We start from the raw sequence: 24178 nt of genomic DNA on the forward strand, positions 1-24178 counted from the left end.
TCCCCAGACAGCAAGGAGATAAAACCACTCAATCCTAAAGGAAATCAACCCTGAAATTTCACTGGAAGGACTGATATTGAAGCTGAAGCTCCAATACTTTTGTTAGGGGAAGCACACTGACTGAAACCACCTACCCTGGCCAGGCACCATAGTAACTATTCGCATGAGTTGTTTTACTACAGGAGGCCCTGGTAAAAAACATGGAACTAATAAGCCACCACCAACAGGGAGAGCTCAGGAAAGATCAAAAAGTGACATCACATGTTCAACCACCTCCCAGAATCCTTCTCACTGGCATCCATCTTGGCTGAACAAGGTGTGCACCACAAGGAAGGACTCTGAGTCAGAATAATTGGCTAAAGACAACCTGGAAACTAATCCCATCACCATAAAAACTGAGACTGTAAGCCATGTGGCAGAGCAGTTCTCCTGGGTTCCCTTATCCTACAGCTCTCCGCCGGGTGCCCCTTCCCAGTAAAATCTCTTGCTTTGTCATGTGTCTCCTCAGAAAATTCATTTCCAAGTGTTAGACAAGAGCCCATTTGCAGGCCCTGGAAGGGGTCCCCCTTCCTGCAACATTTTGGTCACCTGATGGGAAGACCCTGATGCTGGGAAAGATTGAAGGCAGGAGGAGAAGGGGACAGTAGAAGATGAGACAGTTGGATGACATCACTGACTCAATGGACATGAGTGTGAGCAAACTCCGGGAAACAGTGAAGGACAGGCAAGCCTGCATGCTGCAGTCCATGGGGTCGCAGAGAGTCAGACACAACTGAGCGACTGAACAACAACTGTTGATAAAACAAGTGACCAGGACCCACTGTGTAACACAAGGAAACGTACTCCACACTCTGCAATAATCTATAAAGGAAAAAACCCCAACAAATCACATATACACCTACGTAGATGCAAAACAATTTGCAGTAGAAAGAAAAGGAAAAATCAAAACACCCACAAGGTTGTAATTCACTGTGCACTCCAGTTCAAAAGATGGGATGAAAACAGAAAAACCTAAAGGAAATTCTGATTCTATTCCCCTCAGGACCTACTGGTGTAACATCCCTGGAGCCTGACTGGTCTGGTTCCCAAGTGGTGGCTCAGATGGTAAAGTATCTGCCTACAATGCAGGAGACCTGGGTTTGATCCCTTGGTTGGGAAGATCCCTTGGAGAAGGAAATGACAACCCACTCCAGTACTCTTGAATGGAAAATTCCATGGATGGAGGAGCCTGGTAGCCTACAGTCCATGGAGTCACAAAGAGTTGGACACAACTGAGCGACTTCACTTTCTTTCTTTCTGGAGTGTCCTGGGGCTGAGGGAGCTGGGAGCATGCAGCAGGCAGTGTGTCTCCAAAACGGACCTGGAGTGCCTGTTGCCCTCTGGAGAGCCCCCAGCCTCCAGGTACAGGCAGGAGAAATTAAGAGATTGGAATTAACATATACATATTACTATGTATCAAATAGATGATAAAAGTACCTACCAGATAGTTTAGGAAAGTTTATTGAACACACCGTAATCACCTATATGCAAAAAAGAACCCAAAAGGAATAGATAAATGTCTATGTGTAACTGAATCAAGTTCCTGTACACCTGAAACAAACACAACATCAGAAATTCACTCTATTCTAACAGAAAATAACAAAGAATTTACAGGGAAAAAAAAAAAGTGGCATGAAGTAATGCTGCCGCCTCATGAACATTGTCTGTAATAACACTATAAAGAGCTATGCTGCTGCGAATTTAACATTCACAATTTATTTACACCAGGGGCTGTAAGTAAAAAACACCTGCCTTCCAGAAATGTCCTAAGAGTGGTCATTGAAAAAGAATCCAAAACAAGGCAGGCATTAAAGAAGCCAATTTCAAGATGTAAGTTTAAGTCACACATTAAAAAAAATCACATGAAAAGATGTCAACATCACTAAACAGTAGAGAAATGCAATTCTAAAATACAATGAGGTATCACATCACACTGGTAGGAATGGCCATTGCCAAACACTCAACAAACAATAAATGCTGGAGAGGGTGTGCAGACAAGGGAACCCTCCTCTACTGATGCTTGGGATGTAAATGGGTTAACAGCCACTCTGGAGGACACCGTGAGGATTCCTTCAACCATGAAAATGAGAATGAAATTAGAAAGCATCCTAACACCAAACACAAAATAAACCCCAGAGAGTATAAATATCTAAATGTAATGATGGATACTATGAAATTCTTGAGAAAATATAAACAGGACACAACTTGACACAAAATACAGCAAGTTCTTTATGGAATCACCTCTTAGAATAATGAGAAACCATAAATCACAAAGTGGGACTGAATTAACCTTAAAAGCATTTGCATGCCTAAAGCAAACCCTCAAGGAAAGACAAGGACAATTGTCAGAATAGGAAAAAATATTTGCCAAGATACCCACAAGGAATTCATCTCCAAAACATACAAACAGCTTGCACAACTTAATATCAACAATACATACAACCAAGAACAAAATGGGCCAAAGACTGAAATGGTTATTTCTCTGAGGAAGGTCTACAGATTCACTTAGGCACATGAAAATGTGATCAGCATCACTAATTATCAGAAAAACACAAATCAAAGTCCAATGAGCTAAGCACTCACATTGGTCAGAACAGTCGTCTTAAAACATTTTAAAGAATAAATGCTAGGACTTCCCTGGTGGTGCAGTGTTAAGAATGCGCCTGCAAATGCAGGAGACACGGGTTGGAACCATGGTCTCAGAAGATTCCACGTAAGTAGGGCCACAAAGCCCATGTGCCACAACTACTGAGCCTGTGCTCTAGAGCCCTTAAGGTACAACTACCGCAACTACTGAAGCCTGGTGCTCTAGAGCCTGCATTCTGCAACCAAAAGCCACCACAATGAGAAGCCTGGACAGTGAAACGAGAGAGTAGCCCCCACTCACTGCAGATAGAGAAAGCTAGATTTCTGCGATCAAGGCCCAGTGCAACCAAAGACAGATGATTAAAATTATTTAGAAAAGAATACATGCTGGAGAGGGTGTAGAGACAAGGAAACCCTCCTGCACTGTTGATCACAATGTACATAGGTTCATCCAGTAGGGAGAACAGTATGGAGGGTCATTTGAAAAATAATACACAGAAAAAAAAGAAAAATAATACACAGAAGTATCTTAGGACCCAACAATCCCACGCCTGGGCATAAATCCAGAGAACATTAAAAACGTAAAAGACACCCCTGCAATCTTGGCCCACAAGGTGCAACAGCCAAGTCTGGGAAGCAAGCTAATTGTATAAATTTCAGATAAAGGTACAGGTACAAATACACAATGCAATATTTCTCAACCATAAGGAAGTAGGAAATAATGCCAAGACCAGTCACAGAAAAGAAAGTTGAGATGATCATTCGAAGTAAAGTAACGGAGACAGAGACAGACAAGCATCATATGATATCACTTCTAGGTGTAATCTAACAATGGATGAAAATGAACTTTTTTCTTAAAGAGACACAGCCTCACAGACTTAGAAAAGTAACATCTGCTCACTGACATAGAAAACTATGGGTGAGGGAGAAACAAGCTGCTTCAGACTATATATACTACTACTCATAAAGTCACCAGGATCTACTGTATAACACAAGAAAACTTATGCAACACTGTAATTACCTATACAAAAAAACCCACACATACACTCGAGCAATGTCTTAGGAGTGGTCATTGAAAAAGAATTCAAAACAAGACAGGTGTTCAATTTCACCTGTCAAATTGGTGGCCAATTTCAGGTGGTAGGTTTAACTCATACCCTTTAAAAAAATCACATTAAAAGATGTCACCATCGCTAAATATTAGAGAAATGGAAATAAAACTCCAATGAGGTATTTCCTCACATGATTCACAATCACCATTGTCCAAAAGTCAACAAACAGTAAGTGCTAGAAGGAGTGTGGGAAAAAGGGAACCCTCCTACATTAGTGAAAAGGTGAATTAGTAACAGCTACTATGGAGAATAGTGTGCCGGTTTTTAAAGAAATGAGAATGAGAACGCAATTGGAATACTCCCTGATGCATACACAAAAATAAACTCCAAATAGATTAAAGACCTAAATAAAAGGATCAGTCAGTTCAGTTCAGTTGCTCAGTTGTATCCAGCTCTTTGCAACCCCATGGACTGAAGCACGCCAGGCCTCCCTGTCCATCACCAACTCCTGGAGTTTACGCAAACTCATGTCCATTGAGTTGGTGATGCCATGCAATCATTTCATCTTCTGTTGTCCCCTTCTCCTCCCACCTTCAATCTTTTCCAGCATGAGGGTCTTTTCAAATGAGTCAGTTCTTTGCATCAGGTGGCCAAAGTACTGGAGTTTCAGCTTCAACATCAGTCCTTCCAATGAATATTCAGGACTGATTTCCTTTAGGATGGACTGGTTGGATCTCCTTGCAGTCCAAGGGACTCTCAAGAGTCTTCTCCAACACCACAGTTCAAAAGCATCAATTCTTCAGCACTCAGCTTTCTTTATAGTCCAACTCTCACATCCATACATGACTACTGGAAAAACCATAGCTTTGACTAGATGGACCTTTGTTGGCAAAGTAATGTCTCTGCTTTTTAATATGCTGTCTAGGTTGGTCATAACTTTTTTTCTAGGAGTACACGTCTTTTAATTTCATGGCTGCAGTCAGCATCTGCAGTGATTTTGGAGCCCCAAAAAATAAAGTCTGTCACTGTTTCCCCTGTTTCCCCATCTATTTGCCATAGAGTGATGGGACCAGATGCTACGATCTTAGTTTTCTGAATCTTAGCTTTCTGAGCTTTAAGCGAACTTTTTCACTCTCCTCTTTCAGTTTCATCAAGAGGCTCTTTAGTTCTTCACTTTCTGCCGTAAGGACAGAAATCCATAAAAGTATGGATACAATGAAACTCCTGAGGAAAAGAGCAGAACACACTTTGACATAAAATGCAGCAAGCCCTTTTCTGACTCATCTCTTAGAATCATGAAAAATAAAATAAAAATAAATAAATGGGACCTAATTACCCTTAAAAGCATTGTAACAGCAGAGAAAACCATAAACACAACAAAAAGACAACCCTCATAATGAAAGTAATATTTGCAAAAGAAGACACCCTCAGGAATTTATCTCCAAGATGCACAAATAGCTTATGCACCTCAATAACAAAGAAACAAACCAATCAAACGGGCACAAGATTTAAATGGACTTTTCTCCAAAGAAGACATAGAGGTGGCCATGAAGGACATGAAAAGATGCTTAGCATCTGTAAGTATTAGAGAACTGTGGATCAGTTGTACAATGTGGTATCGCCTCACACAGGTCAGAATGGTCAGCATCAAAAAATCTACAACAATAAATTCTGGAGAGGGTGTGGAGAAAAAATAACCCTCCTCCCTGTTGGTGGGAATGAAAGTCAGTAAATCACAAAGGAGAACAGGACAAAGGTTCATTAAAAACTAAACAGAGAAGCACCATAGGACCAGCAATTCCATTACTGGGCATAGATCCAGAGAAAACCATAATTTTAAAGACAGGTGCTCCCTAACATTCATGGCAGCACTATGTACAACAGTCAAGACATGGAAGCAACCTTAGTGGATAAGGACAGATGAATGGGTAAACAAGATGGGGTACACGCACACAGTGCATTATTACTCAGCCATAAAAGGATGATATTATACCACATCCAGCAATAAGGGAGTGGAGACGATCATAGTAAGTGAAGTGAGACAAAGACAAGTATCATATGATATCACTTAGTGGTGAATTCTAACAATGGATACAAATGAACTTCTTTGCCAAACAGAAATAGCCCCATGCATAGCAAAGCACCTATGGTTACCAAAAGGGAAAGGTGGTGGGCAATAAGAAATGAGCAGGTGTTGATGAACATACACACACTACTCTTTATAAATAAACAAGGAGGACCCCTAATCAATACTGCGTAATAAACTAAATGGGAAAAGAAACCAAAAAAGCACATGTACACATCTATGCATAAGTGAATCATGTTGCTGTCCACCTAAAATAAAAACAAATAAACATACCCTACAACACCGTAAGTCACCTATACACCAATACAAAATACAAATTACAAAGAGTGAATGTCAACTCTATTCCCCTCAGGCCTTGGTGACCTGGGCTGCTGTCACATCCCTGAAGCCTGGGCAGGCTCGTTTCCCAAGGATGGACTGTCATGGGGCTGATGGGGCTGGGGAGTGTGTGCCAGCCAATGAGCCCTGCCACATGGCCCTGGTGAGCCTGTTCCCCTCTGCTGCAACCCACAACCTCCAGATCCAGGTGGGTTCTCCTGCACTAACACTACGCCTACTGCACCCAAAGGATGTGGAGCCTCTGGGCTGGAAGAGCTTTGAAAAGCCCCATGGGCTCCATGTCTCCTGGTGTTGGGGTTCCCACCTTCAGCCTCCTTCCTTAGGGTCACCCCACCTATGGATGAAAGCACCCTTCCCAGAGTGGTGTTGCAGGAATTGGGATTTGTCCAGGGGACAGGGGTAAGGAAGGAAGAAGGAATGGGACACAAGCATTAAGTGCTTCTTCTGGGACTTTCCACTCTGACAATCCAGGAACAAGACTTTACCCAAGGCTCTGGTTCCTTCGGGAGAAGGCGATGGCAACCCACTCCATTACTGTTGTCTGGAAAATCCCATGGACGGAGGAGCCTGGTAGGCTGCAGTCCACGGGGTCGCGAAGAGTCGAATACGACTGTGCGACTTCACTTTCACTTTTCACTTTCATGCACTGGAGAAGGAAATGGCAACCCACTCCAGTGTTCTTGCCCGGAGAATCCCAGGGACGGCGGAGTCTGGTGGGCTGCCGTCTATGGGGTCGCACAGAGTCTGACACGACTGAAGCGACTTAGCAGCAGCAACAGCTGGTTCCCTCAGCAACCAGAGTTGGGCATAAAGACATGCTGCCACCTTGTGGCCATTTCCCATAACAACAACTTGGAAATCAATGCTCCTGGGCACTTCACATTCACAAGGCCTGAGGGGCTTAAGGAAAAAAACACCTGCCCTTAAGAAATCTCCTAGGGGAGGTCATCGGAAAAATATTAAAACAGGGAAGTCACTCAAGAAGCCAATTTGAATAAGTAAGTTTAACTCACACTGTTTTTTAAAAAAAATTCATATGCAAAGATGTCAACATCACTAAATATGAGAGAAATGCAAATCAAAACTTCAACAAGGTATCACCTTACACCAGTCACAATGGCCATAGGCAGAAACTCTACAAACAATAAATACTGGAGAGGGTATAGAGCAAAGGGAACCCTCCTACAATGATGTTGGGGATGGAAACTGGGAGCAGCTACCGGGGAGGACGCCAGACAGATTCCTTAGCGATGAATATGAGAATGAAATTAGACTACTCACTAACACCATACACAAAAATAAACTGCAAATAGATTAAATGTCTAAATAAAAGAACAGATACAATGGAACTCTTGAGGGAAAAAAGCAGAGCACACTTTGACATAAAATGCAGCGAGATCTTTTTTGACCCACCTCTAAGAATCAGGACATAAAAACAAACAAATGGGACCTAATAGACATTAAAAGCATTTGCAAAACAAAGGACACCATCAGTGGGAAAAAAAGACAAACAAGAATGGAAAAAATTCATGCAAACAAAGCCACAGGGAATTTATCTCCACACATAAAAACAACTTGTAAAACTCAGTATCAAAAAGCAATCCCATAAAAAATTGGCCAAAGATCTAAATGCACTTTACTCCACAGAAGGCATAGAGATGGCCATAAAGTAGAGGAAAAGATTCTAAAATCACTCGTTCTTAGAGGAAGGGAAGTCAATTGTCCAGTGAGATATCACATCAATCAGAATGAGCATCTCAAAAAATCTACAACAATAAATTCTGCAGAAACTGTGGAGAGAAAAAAACCCTCCCACCATGGATGGGAATGTAAATGGGTACATTCACTACGGAGAACATTATGGAGGTTCTTTAAAAAACTAAACACAGAAGTACCAAGTGACCCAGCAATTCCATACCTAGGCACAGATCCAGAGAAGACCAAAATTGTAAAAAATACCTGCATCCCAACAATCATAGCAGCACTAGGTACAATAGCAAAGACAGGGAAGCAACTTAAATGTACAAGAACAGATGAATGGATACAGAAGATGTGATATATATATATACACACACACACACACACACATACACAATGCAATATTACTCAGAAATAAATAGGGATGAGATAATGCCATTTCCAGCTACAGGGAAGAAACTAGAGATGATCATACTAAGTGAAGTGAGACAGGGAAAGACAGGTATCATAGGATATCATTTCTGGTGGAATCTAAAAATGGATACAAATGAACTTTTTACGAGAGAATTAGCCTCAGAGACTTAAAAAAGAAACTTATGGTTACCAAAGAAGAAAGTTGAAGGGGGCAGAGGGCAATTAGCTGGTTCAGATGAAAATAATACCATAATAGCCAGGACATGGAAGCAACCTAGATGTCCATCAGCAGATGAATGGATAAGAAAGCTGTGGTACATATACACAATGGAGTATTACTCAGCCATTAAAAAGAATACACTTGAATCAGTTCTAATGAGGTGGATGAAACTGGAGCCTATTATACAGAGTGAAGTAAGCCAGAAAGAAAAACACCAATACAGCATACTAACGCATATATATGGAATTTAGAAAGATGGTAACGATAACCCTGTAAGCGAGACAGCAAAAGAGACATAGATGCATAGAACAGTCTTTTGGAGTCTGTGGGAGAGGGAGAGGGTGGGATGATTTGGGAGAATGGCATTGAAACATGTATAATATCATATATGAAACGAATCGCCAGTCCAGCCTTCGATGCATGATACTGAATGCTTGGGGCTGGTGCACTGGGATGACCCAGAGGGATGGTACGGGGAGGGAGGAGGGAGGGGGGGTTCAGGATGGGGAACACGTGTACACCCGTGGCGGATTCATGTTGATGTATGGCAAAACCAATACAATATTGTAAAGTAATTAACCTCCAATTAAAATAAATAAATTTATATTAAAAATAAATAAATAAAATAATACCACAAAAAACATGCTCAATAGCCCAAAGTCTGACAGGGCTGTAAATGATACCTGCCCTCAAGAAATGTCACAGGGTAAATCATCAGGAAAGAATTCCTAACCGGGCCAACTTTCAAGAAAACAGATCAAGTGATAAATTGTACTCACAAAGTGTAAAATAACAAAAGCACATGGGAAGATACTCCACATCAGTAATTATTAAATCAATATGAATCAAAATTACAATGAGGTATCACCTCACACTGGTCACAATGGCCATCATTGAAAAGCTCTACAAAGAATAAATACTGCAGAGAATGTACAGAAAAGGGAATCCTCCCACAATCTTGGTGGGAATGTAACTGGTGAAGCCACTATTGAAAACAGCATGGAGTTTCTTTGAACACTAAACATACAGGTATCATATGATCCTGCAATCCCACTCCCAGGTTTAGATCTGGAGAAATTCATCATTCGAAATGACATGTGCACCCCAATTTTCAGGCTAGCACTATTTACAACAGCCAAGACATAGAATCCACCAAAATGTCCATTGACAGAAAAATGAAGGCTATGTGGTATATCTATATACTGGAATACTACTCAGTCATTAAAGAGAATGAAATGATGATATTGGCAGCCCCATGGATGGACTGAGAAATTTTCATACCAAGTGGGGTAAGTCAGAGAGAAAAATACAAATATCCTAAGGTACCACGTACAGGTGGAATCTATAAATTCATACCACTGAACTAATATACAAAACAGAAACAGCCTGAGAAAACCAAATTCTGATTATCGTGAGAAAGTTAGAAGGGAGGGATAAATTAAGAGTTTGGGATGAAAATATACACACTAATATATATCAAGTTGATAATGAAAAAGGACCTACTGAATACAACAGGGAACTCTCCTGAACAAACTGTAATACCCTGTATGAGGGGAAAAAAAAACAACAACAAAACAGAAAAAGAATAGATGTCTATGTATAACTGAATCAAGTTCAGGTACACCTAAAACAAAACATCGGAAATCAACTCTACTCCAATATAAAATAACAATTCAATTACAAATTAAGTTACCTGAGCTTGGTCTAAGGGAAACCAGACAGCCATGACCCTATGAATTAGACATGTGATATGCTATGATATTAATATGACACCACCAAAGGTTTTCACTCAGCAGAACACAGAGCAGCAACCCACACAAAGGTGCCTGAACTCATGTGAATGCGACAAGCTGAAGAGAACAAAAAGGACCACAGTTTAAACAGGGCAACACCCTCAATTCAGATGTTGGGAATCTCCAAGGGGACAAGACACACAGCAGGCAAAGAATACACTGTCTCTGTGTACACAGGATTCTGACTCAGGCGGATGGGGTGAGACCCACACAATCCCCAGACTCTGCACCTGGGGTCCCATGACCCTTGGTTAGGACACCATGTCTCTGCTGGTTAGGCCCCCAAGGTGGAAATGGGTGCTTCCTGTAACCCCCTGGGATGATAGAAGTGTAGGATCAGTCTCCTCCCCGCTTACTGTCCCATAGAAGTCCTCTCCTCCCTTTGGTTCTGTGTGATAGTAACAGTTTTTACAGCTGTCATGATAATGTTGAACACACTACCTTAGTTCTGGCAGGCTCAGTCCTTTCTTGTTCCACTGAGGTGTTGAGAAAACACGCCAGAGGGCTGGGAGACGAAGGCCAGGTCTGGTCTCTGCTGAGGAGGGAGAGTCGACTGGAAGGAGAGCACAGCAGCAACCTCACCTGCTGCCCATTGGCCATTTGTCTGATCCATGTGCCCTGGAATCAATTCACCAGGTGAACCTGCCTCCCTTGCCGCAATGCTTGTCCTGGAAAATTGGAATAATTACCAGGTAGCCACCTGAGGCGGAAAAGGCAATGGCACCCCACTCCAGTACTCTTGCCTGGAAAATCCCATGGACGGAGGAGCCTGGTGGGCTGTAGTTCATGGGGTCGCTAAGAGTCGGACACGACTGGGCGACTTAACTTTCACTTTTCACTTTCATGCATTGGAGAAGGAAATGGCAACCCACTCCAGTGTTCTTGCCTGGAGAATCCCAGGGATGGGGAGAAGGTCCTGACCCCTTATTAACTAGCGGTCGAGGATGTGCTTGTATTTTTCCACAGGATGCAGATTCTCCAATTTAGATCCAAGACAGGTTGATTCGCCATGTTGCAGACCCCCAGACATCCAGTTCCCCCATTGCTTCTATCACAAAAGAGGAGCCCGCTGGAAGGGGAGGCAAGATAAACATCGAGATCCCAGCAAGACTGACGGGGCTGCTGCAGTGCGAACTCCAACCAGAAAATAATTCTACTTATTCTGTTTTGGCTCGTCTACCCTCTCCTTATGTTTTTCTCTTTACCAATGATTCTGGAAAACTTAATGTACGTGTGACTTTCACTGGTGGACCCAATGCAGTGACTTGTGAACAATGCATGCTCTCATGTTTAAATCCTCAATATAATGTTTGCTCTTTGGTAGTGTTACAATGTCCACCTTATCTTATGATGTAACCACTTATTCATATAACTATAGTCTTGCTGTGTTACAACAACTACAAGATTTAATGTGATCATGACAATTTGTGGGTACTTATTTTAGGAATATCAGCTTTAATAGCAGCAATTACTTCCGTTACTGTGGCAGCAATATCATTGACTCAACAAGTGCATACTGCCCAATATGTTGATGCTATGTCTAAAAATGTCTCTTTAAGTCTAGCAACACTGGAAGTTATAGATAGAAAATTGGAGATGAGAGTAGACGCCTTAGAAGAGGCAATAATGCATATTGGGGCTGAGTTACAGGCTTTAAAAGTGAAAATGGCTCTGTCTTGCCAAGCTGATTACCGGTGGATATGCGTGACATCTTTAAAGGTAAACGAGACAGATTATGAATGGGAAAAAATCAAAAAACATATCTCAGGTGTTTGCAACAGCTCTGACATTGGCCTGGACTTAGGGAAATTTCATAATCAAATACAGACCCTGGAACACTGTCGACTGGATTTTACCACCGCTGGAGCAGCTAATGACTTATTTCACACCTTCTCTAACTTTACTTCTGGAAAAAACATTCTGTCTAATATCTTTAGTTCTAATTTTGCTTCTCATAATCATTCTTCCTCGTATTGTCAGGATTCTTCGGCAGAACATTCAAAAGCTCGCGACTGAGCTGCATCTGGCTGTTTTAAGAAATAAAAAAGGGGGAGATGCGGGGAGCGAGCTCCGCCCCTGGCAAAGGTCATAAGGAGGCTTGGCATACGCAAAGGCGGGATCAAGCCTCAGGAGTCTCCCTGGAAATTCTCGAGCAATCTACCCCCAAAACCAGAGTCTGCCTACTTTCTGCTTTGTGCTTTCACCTATACCTCTGACTTTACGGGGGGCTGTCCCCCACTACCTCTCTGAAAAAAGAGTTAGCTTACAGCTCCAGTTAATAATTCCTGGGTGTGACAGTGTTTCAACCTACAAACTCCCTTGGAAGTCCTCTAGCCTGCCTGAATAGGTTTTTCCGGCCACATGTGATTGCTCAGAGCCTCCAAACTGTGAGAGGCATGAGATGTTCTAAACTGTCTAAATACAGATTCCTTTGAGCAGTTAAAAGATTGATTAGAAATTGTATTGGTGAAGGGATTTTCACTTGTTGGGCCAATGTTTTCTGCTAAGTCTCCATATCCCTTACCTGCTGTGTCCCTGGCAGTGTATTGATTAATATAATTGGTGTAAGTAGTAGCTTTAATGTTTGTAACCTGGGACCCTTGAGTTAATTCTTTTTCTTGTTATAGCCCACCACACCTTTGCTCTGTAGGAATGCAACTTTATCTAATGCTTTTTGGAGGCTGGCGCCTGACTTTAGAATAATCACCTTTAGAAAAAAAGGCCTCCGGGCCAGAAGATGATGCAAATCACCTAAACTTTTGCATATGATAAGTTTGCAGGAAGAAAGCCTGGCTTACTGCATGACTCTACCCCTTCCCCCATTATCCTCTATGCATAACTTAAGGTATAAAAAATACTTTGGAAAATAAAGTGTGGGCCTTGTTCACCGAAACTTGGTCTCACCATGTCGTTCTTTCTCTTACCTTCTGGCTGAATTATTCAGCCTCTTTTCTCCACTGAATTTCCTCACTGAGCTATCCTTATTTCAGCCTCTTTTCTTCACTGAATTTTACAGAGCTATCCTCATTCTATTACTCTTTATATCCTTAATTAACATTTAATTAAGCAATTGTTTCCTGATCTTCACCTACGCCGTCTCTCCTTCGAATACCCTGGATCAGCCGGGGCTGGTCCCCGGCAGATGGGGGAGCCTGGTGGGCTGCCATCTATGGGGTCGCACAGAGTCGGACATGACTGAAGCGACTTAGCAGCAGCAGCAGCCACCTGAGGAGTCTTTAGGAGCCCCAGGGAAGGTGAACCTCACAGGGATAAAGAAGCAAACAGGCACAGGCCTGTATAAAATGAATACTGTAAAGCATTAATTACTAAACACAAGTGAAGTTCTCATGTATTCATCCCTTTTTCTTAGTTGTGTATATGTGTGTGTGTGGTCTCTCATGATCCTGTCCCATGCAGATGGGGTGAGACTCACACAGTCCCCAGACCACCCACCTGGAGTCACATGTCCCCTTGATCAGGCACCATGGCTGTGGTCAGCAAGCCCCCAATGTGTAAACAAGCCAGGTCCCTGGGACCTGCTGGGACTCTAGAAAGAAATGTAGGGTCCATCTCCTCTCCCCACAATTGTCCCTGAGAAGTCAGGCCCCCTCCTGTTTTCACTCTGGTTCTGTGTGATTTTTTGCTGGTTTGAAAGCTCATGCTAGAGGTGAATACACTACCTTGGTTCTGGCAGGCTCTGTCTTTCTTGTCCTGCTGAGTTGCTGAGAAAACACAGAAGAGCTGGACTGAAAGACGAGGAGCAGCTCTGTTCTCTTCGGAGGAGAGAGTCGACTGGAAGGAGAGCACAGCAGCAACCTCACCTGCTGCCCATTGACTTTTTGCCTGATTCCTGTGCCCTGGAATCAATTCACCAGATGCACCAGCTTCCCTACTCAAACTGAATGTGCTGGAAAATTGGAATGATTACCAGGTAGCCCACCTGAGGGGTCTCCAGGAGCCCCAGGAAGATGAGCCTGGCGGGGGACAGACTAGGAGCACGACCGCAGCACTGACCCCCGGAAGGGACATGGAACCCCACTCAGAGGAGAGCACGGACACCCAGAGAAGCCCACCTCAGCCCCAGACCCCAGACATCTGAGCGCTGACGTTCAGACGCAGGCACGGAGTTTCCCAGACAGAGGCCAGGCCAGGCCTCCACCCGAGTCCCCATGTCCCAATGCACAGAGTACAAGGTCAGGCCTAAATGTCCTCACTGCAGAAAGCGCACAGTCTCAGAAACATAATCAGTGTAGACAGGACTTAGAGAGGTCTAAATCTACCATGTAGACAGAACTTGGTCAGGTTCAGATGAGTTTACGGCTGGTCTCCCAGGAGGCACAGGTCACACACATTCAGGGTCTCTCATCGTTGGACATGGGAACTAGGATGTATATTTCTTGAAGAAGAAATCATCACTGGGATCCACACTTCACCCACATCAGGAAAGTGAAAGGTGTGTGTCATTACATATTTCAAAACAACAATGTTACAAATTTCTCTGGGCACATGATGGTCAGGATCCAGGGGAGATCCAGGAATTTCTTAGTATGCAGGCCAGTGTCCTGTAAAGACAGACAGGAAGCGGCCTGATTTCAGCATCCCAGGCTTCCAGCATGAGACAACCACACTGGAAGCCTTCTGGAAAAGTATATACTTTATCAGAATAAAAATATATTGTTGAAATTGCAAGCATACTAGTTATTATTTGCAAACCTAAAATATTCTTAAAAGCTTGGCACCCTGATCGTTGCAGTTATCATTGGTTCCTTTGTATTCAGATTTTCTGGGTAGAAACAAGCCATCATTTCAAATTAGTTTGTTCTAATTATGTTATTTATTCTTACATGAATGAAAGGTCACAGATGAAAAAAAAGGAAGGATTTTTTTGTATTTTCAATACAAAAAAAGTATTGAATTTGCAAACACTAGTGACTCAAAGAGCCCATAAGCTTCATGTCCTTTGTCTTCTAATAGTCTCATTTTTTCCCTGAAGAAACCTGAACAAATAGGCCTCCTGATTTTTTTGCTTCTCTGTTCAAACTGAGCTAAAATGAAATTGATATTCATATCAAAAAGTAACAGTTTTTGAGTTTTGAGATGTCATACCAGCGTAACAGAGGCTGGAGAAAATGGAACGCTCCTATGCTACTGGTAGGCAAACCACATTTTAAAATAAAGCTTTGGATGTTGGTTCAAGTACGTGCCAGAATATTGTCTGAAGTGTTATTCATTCAGTCGTATCTCTGTGACCCCATGGACTGTAGCCCGCTAGGCTCCTCTGTCCATGGGCTTCTCCAGGCAAGAATACTGGAGTGGGTTGCCATTCCCTTCTCTAGGGGATCTTCCTGACTCAAGGATAGAGCCTGGGTCTCCTGCATTGCCAGCAGATTCTTTACTGTCTGAGCCACCAGAGAAGCCCAGAATATTGTACAGACCCAAATTAAAACTGTCTAAAGCTTTCTTTGGCAGGGTCACCACCTTTGGGCATGATGATGTCCTGCAGTTGTCTGACAATTCCCCACAACAGCAACCTTAAAGGTTTCGCTTTTGAGTACTTAATATTCACCAAAATTGCTGGGCACTAAATGACACTTGATGTCAAGAAGACTCCAGAGCTAAAGAATAAAAGATGCAAAAAGGGTCAAACTGTCAGAAGAAAATATCAGGAGGTAAATACAATCTATTAGATTTTCTTAAGAAAGCACAGGAAAAGGTTCTCAATTAGGTGAATAATTAGACACAGGACAATCAAAATGACAATGATGTATGGCCATAGAGAAGTCCAAAAGACCACTCTCAAAAAATCTAAGAACGCGAGAGTGGGTGAAAAAAAAAGACCCTTAGATAGTGCTGGTGAATATTTATTGGTAACTGTTGCTATGAGGACATACTTAGATGTGCATTTTAATGGTTGAGATAGACGAACCATATAATCTGGCTGAGAGTGTATGTGGAGAAAATCAGATTTTGGAAAACCCATGCACACAAACATGCACCACAGCAGATTGCAAAAGAGCCCAGATGTGGAAGTAGGCAAACATACAGGGACAGATGAATGGATAAAGAAAAAGTAATACATGCAAAGAAATATGGCTCTGACTTTAAAAAATGAGATAATATCAACTGCAGGGACACAGACAAATCTAGAGGTAATATCATTAGGTAAAGTCAGTTAGATGGAGACAGAGTTATATGATATCATGTACAGGCAGGAAAGAGGTACTCATTGCATGCATGCATGCATGCTAAGTTGCTTCAGTACTATGAGCTTACTGATGTGAAATAAATAGTCTTAGGCAACAAAGTTATGGTCACCAAAGGGGAATGGTGGGAATAAGGCATAAATTAGGAGGAAGGAATTAACTCATACCCACAAATACATAAAAAATAAATGATCAGTATGGGCCTACTTGAGAAAGGGTGTTGGACTAAACACACTCTAATAATCTACATGTTAAAAAAAAAACCCAAAAGATGAATAGATATAGAAGTAAGTATAACTGAACAAGATTTTGTACACCTACAACAAACACAACCTGGTAAGTCATTTTTACTCCAATTAAAAAATACGTATTACTAGAAGAAACAAAAGTATTAAAGAGACACAAGCTTTGGGTGGCTTCTTCTCACATACTCCACTCTAGTTTACAACTGTGCTCTAAGGCTACAACCCAAGCCTTGGATATCATAGTAACAAGACTTGGGCATGGAGGCGTTCCTCTGCCTTGTGCCCATTTTTCAAAACAGCAGCCTAAAAATATTGCTCTAAGTTACTTCATATTCACAAGCAGTGCTGGGGTCTAAATGATACATGAACTTAAAAAACTTTCAAGGGAATCCCATCAAAACAAGTTAAACATTGGTAGACTCTCAAGAAAAATACTTTCAACCATAAATTCTCAACATGCTGTTTAAAAAAAAAATAGCCAACGTGCTGAACATCATGATTTATAAGAGGCATGAGAATCAAGAGCACAAAAAAAAAAAAAGAATCAAGAGCACAATGAGGGATCATTTTGCACCAGTGTGAAAGGCCATCCTGAACATTTTGCAGAAAGGAAACGGTGAAAATGCACAGAGAATAGGGAACCCATTTATGGTGCTCATAGCATGTAAAAGATAAAAACAGTATAGAGATGAAAATGGAACTGCCTTAAAGAAATAAGGGAGCTTCTCTGGCAGCTTAGACAGTAAAGAATCTACCCGCAGTGCAGGAGACCTGGGTTTGATCCCTGGGTCAGGAAGATCCCCTGGAGAAGAAAATGGCAATCCACTCCAGTATTTTACTGGAGAATTCCATGGACAGAGGAGCCTGGCTGGCTACAATCCATAGGTAGGGTCACAAAGAGTCAGACACAACTGAGTGACTAACACACTTAAAGATATAAGATTTTGCAGAATTACTCCAAGGAATAGTTGAGAAGACAACGTTTTGAAACCTGTGTGCAACCAAACATTCACTGGACGACACTTTGCAATAGCCCCGAAATGGAAATAAACATATTGTTTATGGGGAGATAAATGAATAAAGAAAAAGAGATCCAGGAACATAATGGAACATGACTCTACCAGAAGAAAATGAAATAATGTGATTTTCAGGAGCACTGATAAAACTAGGGATGATCAAACAACGTGAAGAAATCCAGAAAAAGATATATATCTTTAGATATCATTTATGCTGGAATTGATAAACACACAACAATTTATTCACTGAGAAACATGAAGACTTGGCAACCTAGAAAACAGTCTTCTGATTATTAAGGAGAAAGCAAGTGGAAAGGGATAAAATAAAAGGCTCATTGAAACATGTATAATATCATGCATGAAACGAGTCGCCAGTCCAGGTTTGATGCACGATACTGGATGCTTGGGGCTGGTACACTGGGACGACCCAGAGGGAGGGTATGGGGAGGGAGGAGGGAGGAGGGTTCAGGATGGGGAACACAGGTATACCTGTGGCGGATTCATTTCGATATTTGACAAAACTAATACAATATTGTAAAGTTTAAAAAAAAAAAAAAAGGTTCAGTTCAGTCACTCAGTCGTGTCCAACTCTTTGCGACCCCATGAATCGCAGCACGCCAGGCCTCCCTGTCCATCACCAACTCCCGGAGTTCACCCAAACTCATATTAAAGTAAACAAATATAATCATTCCATGTAAAAAAGGTAATCATCAAAGACCTAGGTATAACAAAGGATTTCTGTGAACACATTGTAATGAACTGCACATGAAAAATGCAAATCTGGATACATGTATATGTATATATATATATACATATATGTATATGTAAAACTGAAAACACATTCGGTTTACCTGCCACACACAGCACATTTTGTATCAGTGTTACTACAAAATGGAATAAAGCTTAATTTAAAAAAGAAAGCTAGGGAAGAACATACAAGCTTTTGGGTGTTTGCTCAGGTACATTCCACATTAAATCACAGTCCTGAATGAAAACTCTTAAAGCTTTCATTTCCAGGGTAACCACAATTGGGCATTAGAAAATCCTGCAGCCTTGTGGCCATTCCCAGCAACAGCAACTGTAAGTTTTCCTTATGAGCACCTTGTTGTTGTTCAGTCGCTAACCTGTGTTCAACTCTTTGCAACCCCATAGCCAGGCATCCCTGTCCTTCACTATCTCCCAAAGTTTGCTCAGATTCATGTCCACTGTGTCAGTGATGCTATCTAACCATCTCTTCCACTGTCTCCCCCTTCTCCTTTTGCCTTCAATTTTTCCCAGCATCAGGGTCTTTTCCAATGAGTCAGCTCTTCACATCAGGTGACCAAAGTAATGGAGCTTCAGCTTCAGCAACAGTCCTTTCAGTGAATATTCAGGGTTGATTTCCTTTAGGATTAACTGGTTTGATCTCCTTGCTGTCCAGGGGACTCTCAAGAGTCTTCTCCAGCACCAAAGTTCGAAACCATCAATTCTTCAGTGCTCTGCCTTCTTTACTGTCCAGCTCTCACATCCATACATGACTACTGGAAAGACCATAGCTTTGACTATACAGACCTTTGTTGGCAAAGTGGTATCTTTGCTTTCTAACACACAGTCCAGGTTTGTTATAGCTTTCCTGCTAAGAAGCAATTGATTTCTAATTTTATAGCTGCAGTCACCATCCACAGTGATTTTAGAGTCCAAGAAGAAATCTCACATCCATGCGTGACTACCGCAAAAAACCATAGCTTTGACTATATGGACCTTTGTCGGCAAAGTAATGTCTCTGCTTTTCAATACGCTGTCTAGGTTTGTCAGAGCTTTTCTTCCAAGGAGCAAGAGTCTTTTCATTTCACGCCTGCAGTCACCATGATCTTAGTATTTTTTAATATTGAGTTCTAAGCCGGCTGTTTCACTTTCCTCCTTCACCCTCATCAAGAGGCTCTTTAATTCTTTTTTGCTTTATGTCATTAGAATGGTATCATCTGCACATCTGTAGCTGTTGATATTTCTCCTGGAAATCTTGATTCCGCTTGTAACTCATCCAGCCAGGCACTGCTCATGATTTGCTCAGCATATAGGTTAAAATAAACAGGGTGACAGCAGGCATTCCTGTGTACTCCTTTCTCAATTCTGAACCAATCACTTGTTCCATACAGGGTTCTAACTGTTGCTTCTTGACCCGCATACAGGCTTCTCAGGAGACAGGTAAGGTGGTCTGGTATTCTCATCTCTTTATGAATTTTCCATAGTTTGTTACAATGCACACAGTCAAAGGCTTTAGCGTAGTCAATGAAACAGAAATAGGTGTTTTTTTCTGGAGTTCCCTTGCTTTCTCTATGATCCAGCGAATGTTGGCAATTTGATCTCTTGTTCCTCTGCCTTTCCTAATTCCAGCTTGATTGTCTGGAAGTTCTTGGTTCACATACTGCTGAAGCCTAGCGGAGGATTTTGAACATAATCTTACTAGCATGGTATGTGACTGCAATTGTCCAGTAGATTTGAACATTCCTTAATACTGCCCTTCTTGGGGATTGGGATAAGGATTGATCTTATCCAGTCCTGTAGCCACTGCTGGATTTTCCAAATTTCCTGACATATTGAGTGCTGTACTTTAATAGCATCATCTTTCAGGATTTTAGATAACTGCTGGAATTCCATCCCCTCCACTAGCTTTATTGGCAGCATTGCTTCATAAGGCCCACTTGACTTCACACTCAAGGATGTCTGGCTCTGAATGAGAGACTACACCATCCCATCATGGTTATCCAGGTCACTGAGATATTTTTTTGTACAGTTCTTCAGTGTATTCTTTCTCTTTTCTTGATCTCTTCTGCTTCTATTAGGTCATTACCAATTCCATCCTTTATTGTGCCCATCTTTGGATGAAATGTTCCTTTGATATTCTAATTTTCTATGTCTACCAACTTAAAAAAAAATCACTTATCTGTGTACCCACTAGATTAGGCACCAACTTTGCCAACTTCCTGTTCATACTCCAGCGCTAGCCCCCAACATAAGGAAATCATGAACATGTGCTGATGCAGAAGAACAGAAATTCTGAGGTCAAGAATCCTTATCCTTAAACAGTTTGCTCTAAAAAAATTCTCCATAACATCCTTAGGAAGCCCTTCATCCCAGATAGGTGGCCCTGAGGCTGTCAGCTGTCCTCTATGCCTTCATCCTGCCCCCACTTCCACATAGCAGACACACTGTACTCAACCACCCCATTTCAGAACAGGAGTAATTTATTTCTATGGATACGATTTTAATAATATTCAATAAGTATTCAGTAATCAAAGCTTTCTCTAAATCAGGAAAAAAAGAATCCAAAGTAATCAGCAAATATTTTGTGTGTATATATACACACATAAAATTTTTTAAATCTCTTTCCATAATTTAGTTCTGACTTCTAAGTGACAGAAGCAGTGAAGGACTTGATGTTGAAGCACCCTGTGATAAGGTTTTTTCAGGGTGATCAGGTTCTTGTGGATTATTCATCAGGCTTGCTCCAATTCCACAAGGACTCCACCACAGTCACTGGGATGGAGAAAGATCACTGGTTTTCTGTGTGCTCCTATTTTGGCCTCTTCACTTAGAATACAAAACTTCTTTTCTTTCAAATCCATCACAGCTTCATTTATATTATCCGCCTTCAGAAAAGGAAATAAACAAGAACACTTCTGAGACCACAAAAAAAAAAAAAAAACAACACCAAATTATAGTATCATAAGACTTAGAAAAAACTTTGCAAACTCATGTGTCTAACTCCTCTGCTTTGGGGCAGAATAAGTCTTTAACCATCACAAAAATCAGCTTAATACTTCTAGAGACCAAATAAGAGGTTGCTAAATTTTCATAGGTGAGGAACCACAATGCTTAAGAATTTTCTCCATTAGTAACTATTTCTCCTTAGGACCTAAATGATGTCTGCTCCACTCCATAGCATGTTCCTGTGGCAGCTCTATTGATAATTCTTCACAAATTATTCTTCCTAAGAGCCCTGGGTGCCTCATTTACAAGAGGGAGATGAGGCCTGCCATATAAATGGCCAAGAGATCAAAATGAGATAACAGATAACAAGTTCTTAGCATAATTTACAGAAGGTACTCAACAAATATGAGTACTTCCCTAATCTCCAAACCTCCCTTCTGCTCAACTGTCTGATTATTACTTTTATTTTGACTGTGCAGTGCAGCATGTGGGATCCTAGTTCCCTGACTAAGGAATTATGAGCATTTCTAGGGAGTTACTGAGCATGAGGGTGGGTTTGGAAAACCCTAAATTTGCAGATGGTATCGAGGGAAGATGGTCTTCTGAAGGACTGTGTGTCCTTTAAACCTGAATTTTGTTGTTGTTGTTGTTCAATTGCTCAGTTATGTCCAACTCTTTGCAACCCCATGAACTGGAGCATGCCAGACTTCCCTGTCCTTCACTATCTCCCAGAGCTTACTCAAACTCATGTCCTTTGAGTCAATGATGCCATCCAACCATCTCATCCTCTGTCGCCCCCTTCTCCTCCTGTCCTCAATCTTTCCCAGAATCAGGGTCTTTTCCAATGAGTTGGCTCTCCGCATCAGGTGGCCAAAGTACTGGAGCTTCAGCTTCAGCATGAAGTCCTTCCAATGAATATTCAGGGTTGATTTCCTTTAAGATTGACTGGTATTGATCTCCTTTCAGTCCAATGGACTCTCCAGAGTCTTCTCCAGCACCACAATTTGAAAGCATCAATTCTTTGATGATGGCTGACTTTGCAGCCAGCCATCTGACTGCAGTCTGACTAACAGGCATCATATTAATTAAAGTTTACATACATATGCATCCATGCTAAGTCACTTCAGTCATGTCTGACTCTTTTTGACCCTATGGACTGTAGCCTTCCAGGCTCCTCAGTCCATGGGATTCTCCAGACAAGAGTACTGGAGTAGGTTGCCATGTACACCTGTACGTGTGTGTGTATGTATGTATACATATATACACACACATACATTGTGTGTGTGTACAGGTGCACATGATGTCTATTGTATGCATTATCTGTGTTTCCTTTTTTATTTAAGATGTCTTAGCAATTTTTCCATGTCAGTATATACAGGTCAACAACTTTTAACCTACTACATAGTACCCTAAATAATTATTTTGTAGAAATACAAAAGGTGACCTAATCCTTCCCAAACTAATAAACCTTTGGGTTATAAGAAGGGAAATAGGCTCTTCTCAATGGTTAGGTGATAAACTATGCTTCCCTGGTGTTGCCTGTTGAACAAGAGTTTGGTGCAAGTTTGTGGACAACACTCCACTGGCATCTGAGGCCACATGCACACAGCAGGGACTGGCGGAGACAGAAAAAATATACTAGAGTGAAATTAAGAGATCTGGTGTACAGCTTCAGATGTTCAAACAAACCTGAGCTAAAGAAAAAGGGACCAGATGGAGTAACAGTAGAAATATTTGAAGAGATACTTAATAATTCTATATAATCAAAGAGAGATATGAATTCTCAAAGTAAAAATGCACTTGTGAATGAAGCAGAATAAAGACAAATCAATACCAATACACATAGTAGAGAAACTGGATATCATCAGTGATACAAAGAATATCTTAAGAGCTCTGCAAGGCAGGAACAGAGGCACAGACATAGAGAATGGGTTTGTGGACACAGGTGGGGGAGGGGAGGATGGGAAGAATTCAGAAAGTAGCACTGACATATACACACTACAATAGCTAGTGGGAAGCTGCTGTATAACACAAGGAGCTCAGCTCCGCACTCTGTGATGACCTAGAGGGGTGGGATGGGAGTGGAGGGTCACAGGGAGGCTCAAGAGGGAAGGGATATATGTATGCATACAACTGATTCACACTGTTGTACAGTGTTGTATGGCTTTTGACTATGCCAAAGCCTTTGACTGTGTGGATCACAATAAACTGGAAAATTCTGAAAGTGATGGGAATACCAGACCACCTGACCTGCCTCTTGAGAAATCTATATGCAGGTCAGGAAGCAACAGTTAGAACTGGACATGGAACAATAGACTTGTTCCAAATAGGAAAAGGAGTACGTCAAGGCTGTATATTGTCACCCTGCTTATTTAACTTATATGCAGAGTACATCATGAGAAATGCTGGGCTGGAAGAAACACAAGCTGGAATCAAGATTGCCGGGAGAAATATCAATAACCTCAGATATGCAGATGACACCACCCTTATGGCAGAAAGTGAAGAGGAACTAAAAAGCCTCTTGATGAAGGTGAAAGAGGAGAGTGAAAAAGTTGGCTTAAAGCTCAACATTCAGAAAATGAAGATCATGGCATCTGGTCCCATCACTTCATGGGAAATAGATGGGGAAACTGTGGAAACAGTGTCAGACTTTATTTTTCTGGGCTCCAAAATCACTACAGATGGTGATTACAGCTTGAGCTTGTTGTTATTCAGTCACTCAGTTGAGTCCAGTGCTTTGTGACCCCATGGACTGCAGCATGCCCAGCTTCCCTGTTCTTCACTATCTCCCGGAGTT

At 41.6% G+C, this 24178-nt stretch overlaps 1 protein-coding gene across 50 annotated transcripts in view; it reads right to left on the reverse strand.

The window, feature by feature from the left end:
- Window positions 1-21370, reverse strand: part of LOC147349509 (uncharacterized) — a 71038-nt gene extending 49668 nt beyond the window's left edge. For 44 of the 50 annotated variants that reach the window (XR_015149886.1, XR_015149884.1, XR_015149885.1 and 41 more), the window contains exons 1-2: window positions 13908-21370; window positions 10669-10895 (exon numbers count right to left, since the gene is read on the reverse strand). The gene's annotated coding sequence lies outside the window, so the exon portion shown is untranslated. The remainder of the gene's footprint in view (window positions 1-10668; window positions 10896-13907) is intronic. The other 6 variants (XM_086364139.1, XM_086364130.1, XM_086364138.1 and 3 more) reach the window with 3 other exon arrangements.
- Window positions 21371-24178: the final 2808 nt, after the last annotated feature.

This window comes from Bos grunniens, chromosome 21 (genome assembly GCF_055505025.1).
Source record: "Bos grunniens cultivar Pamir isolate PY7600 chromosome 21, Bosgru_T2T1.0, whole genome shotgun sequence".
Classification (NCBI taxonomy): domain Eukaryota; kingdom Metazoa; phylum Chordata; class Mammalia; order Artiodactyla; family Bovidae; genus Bos; species Bos grunniens.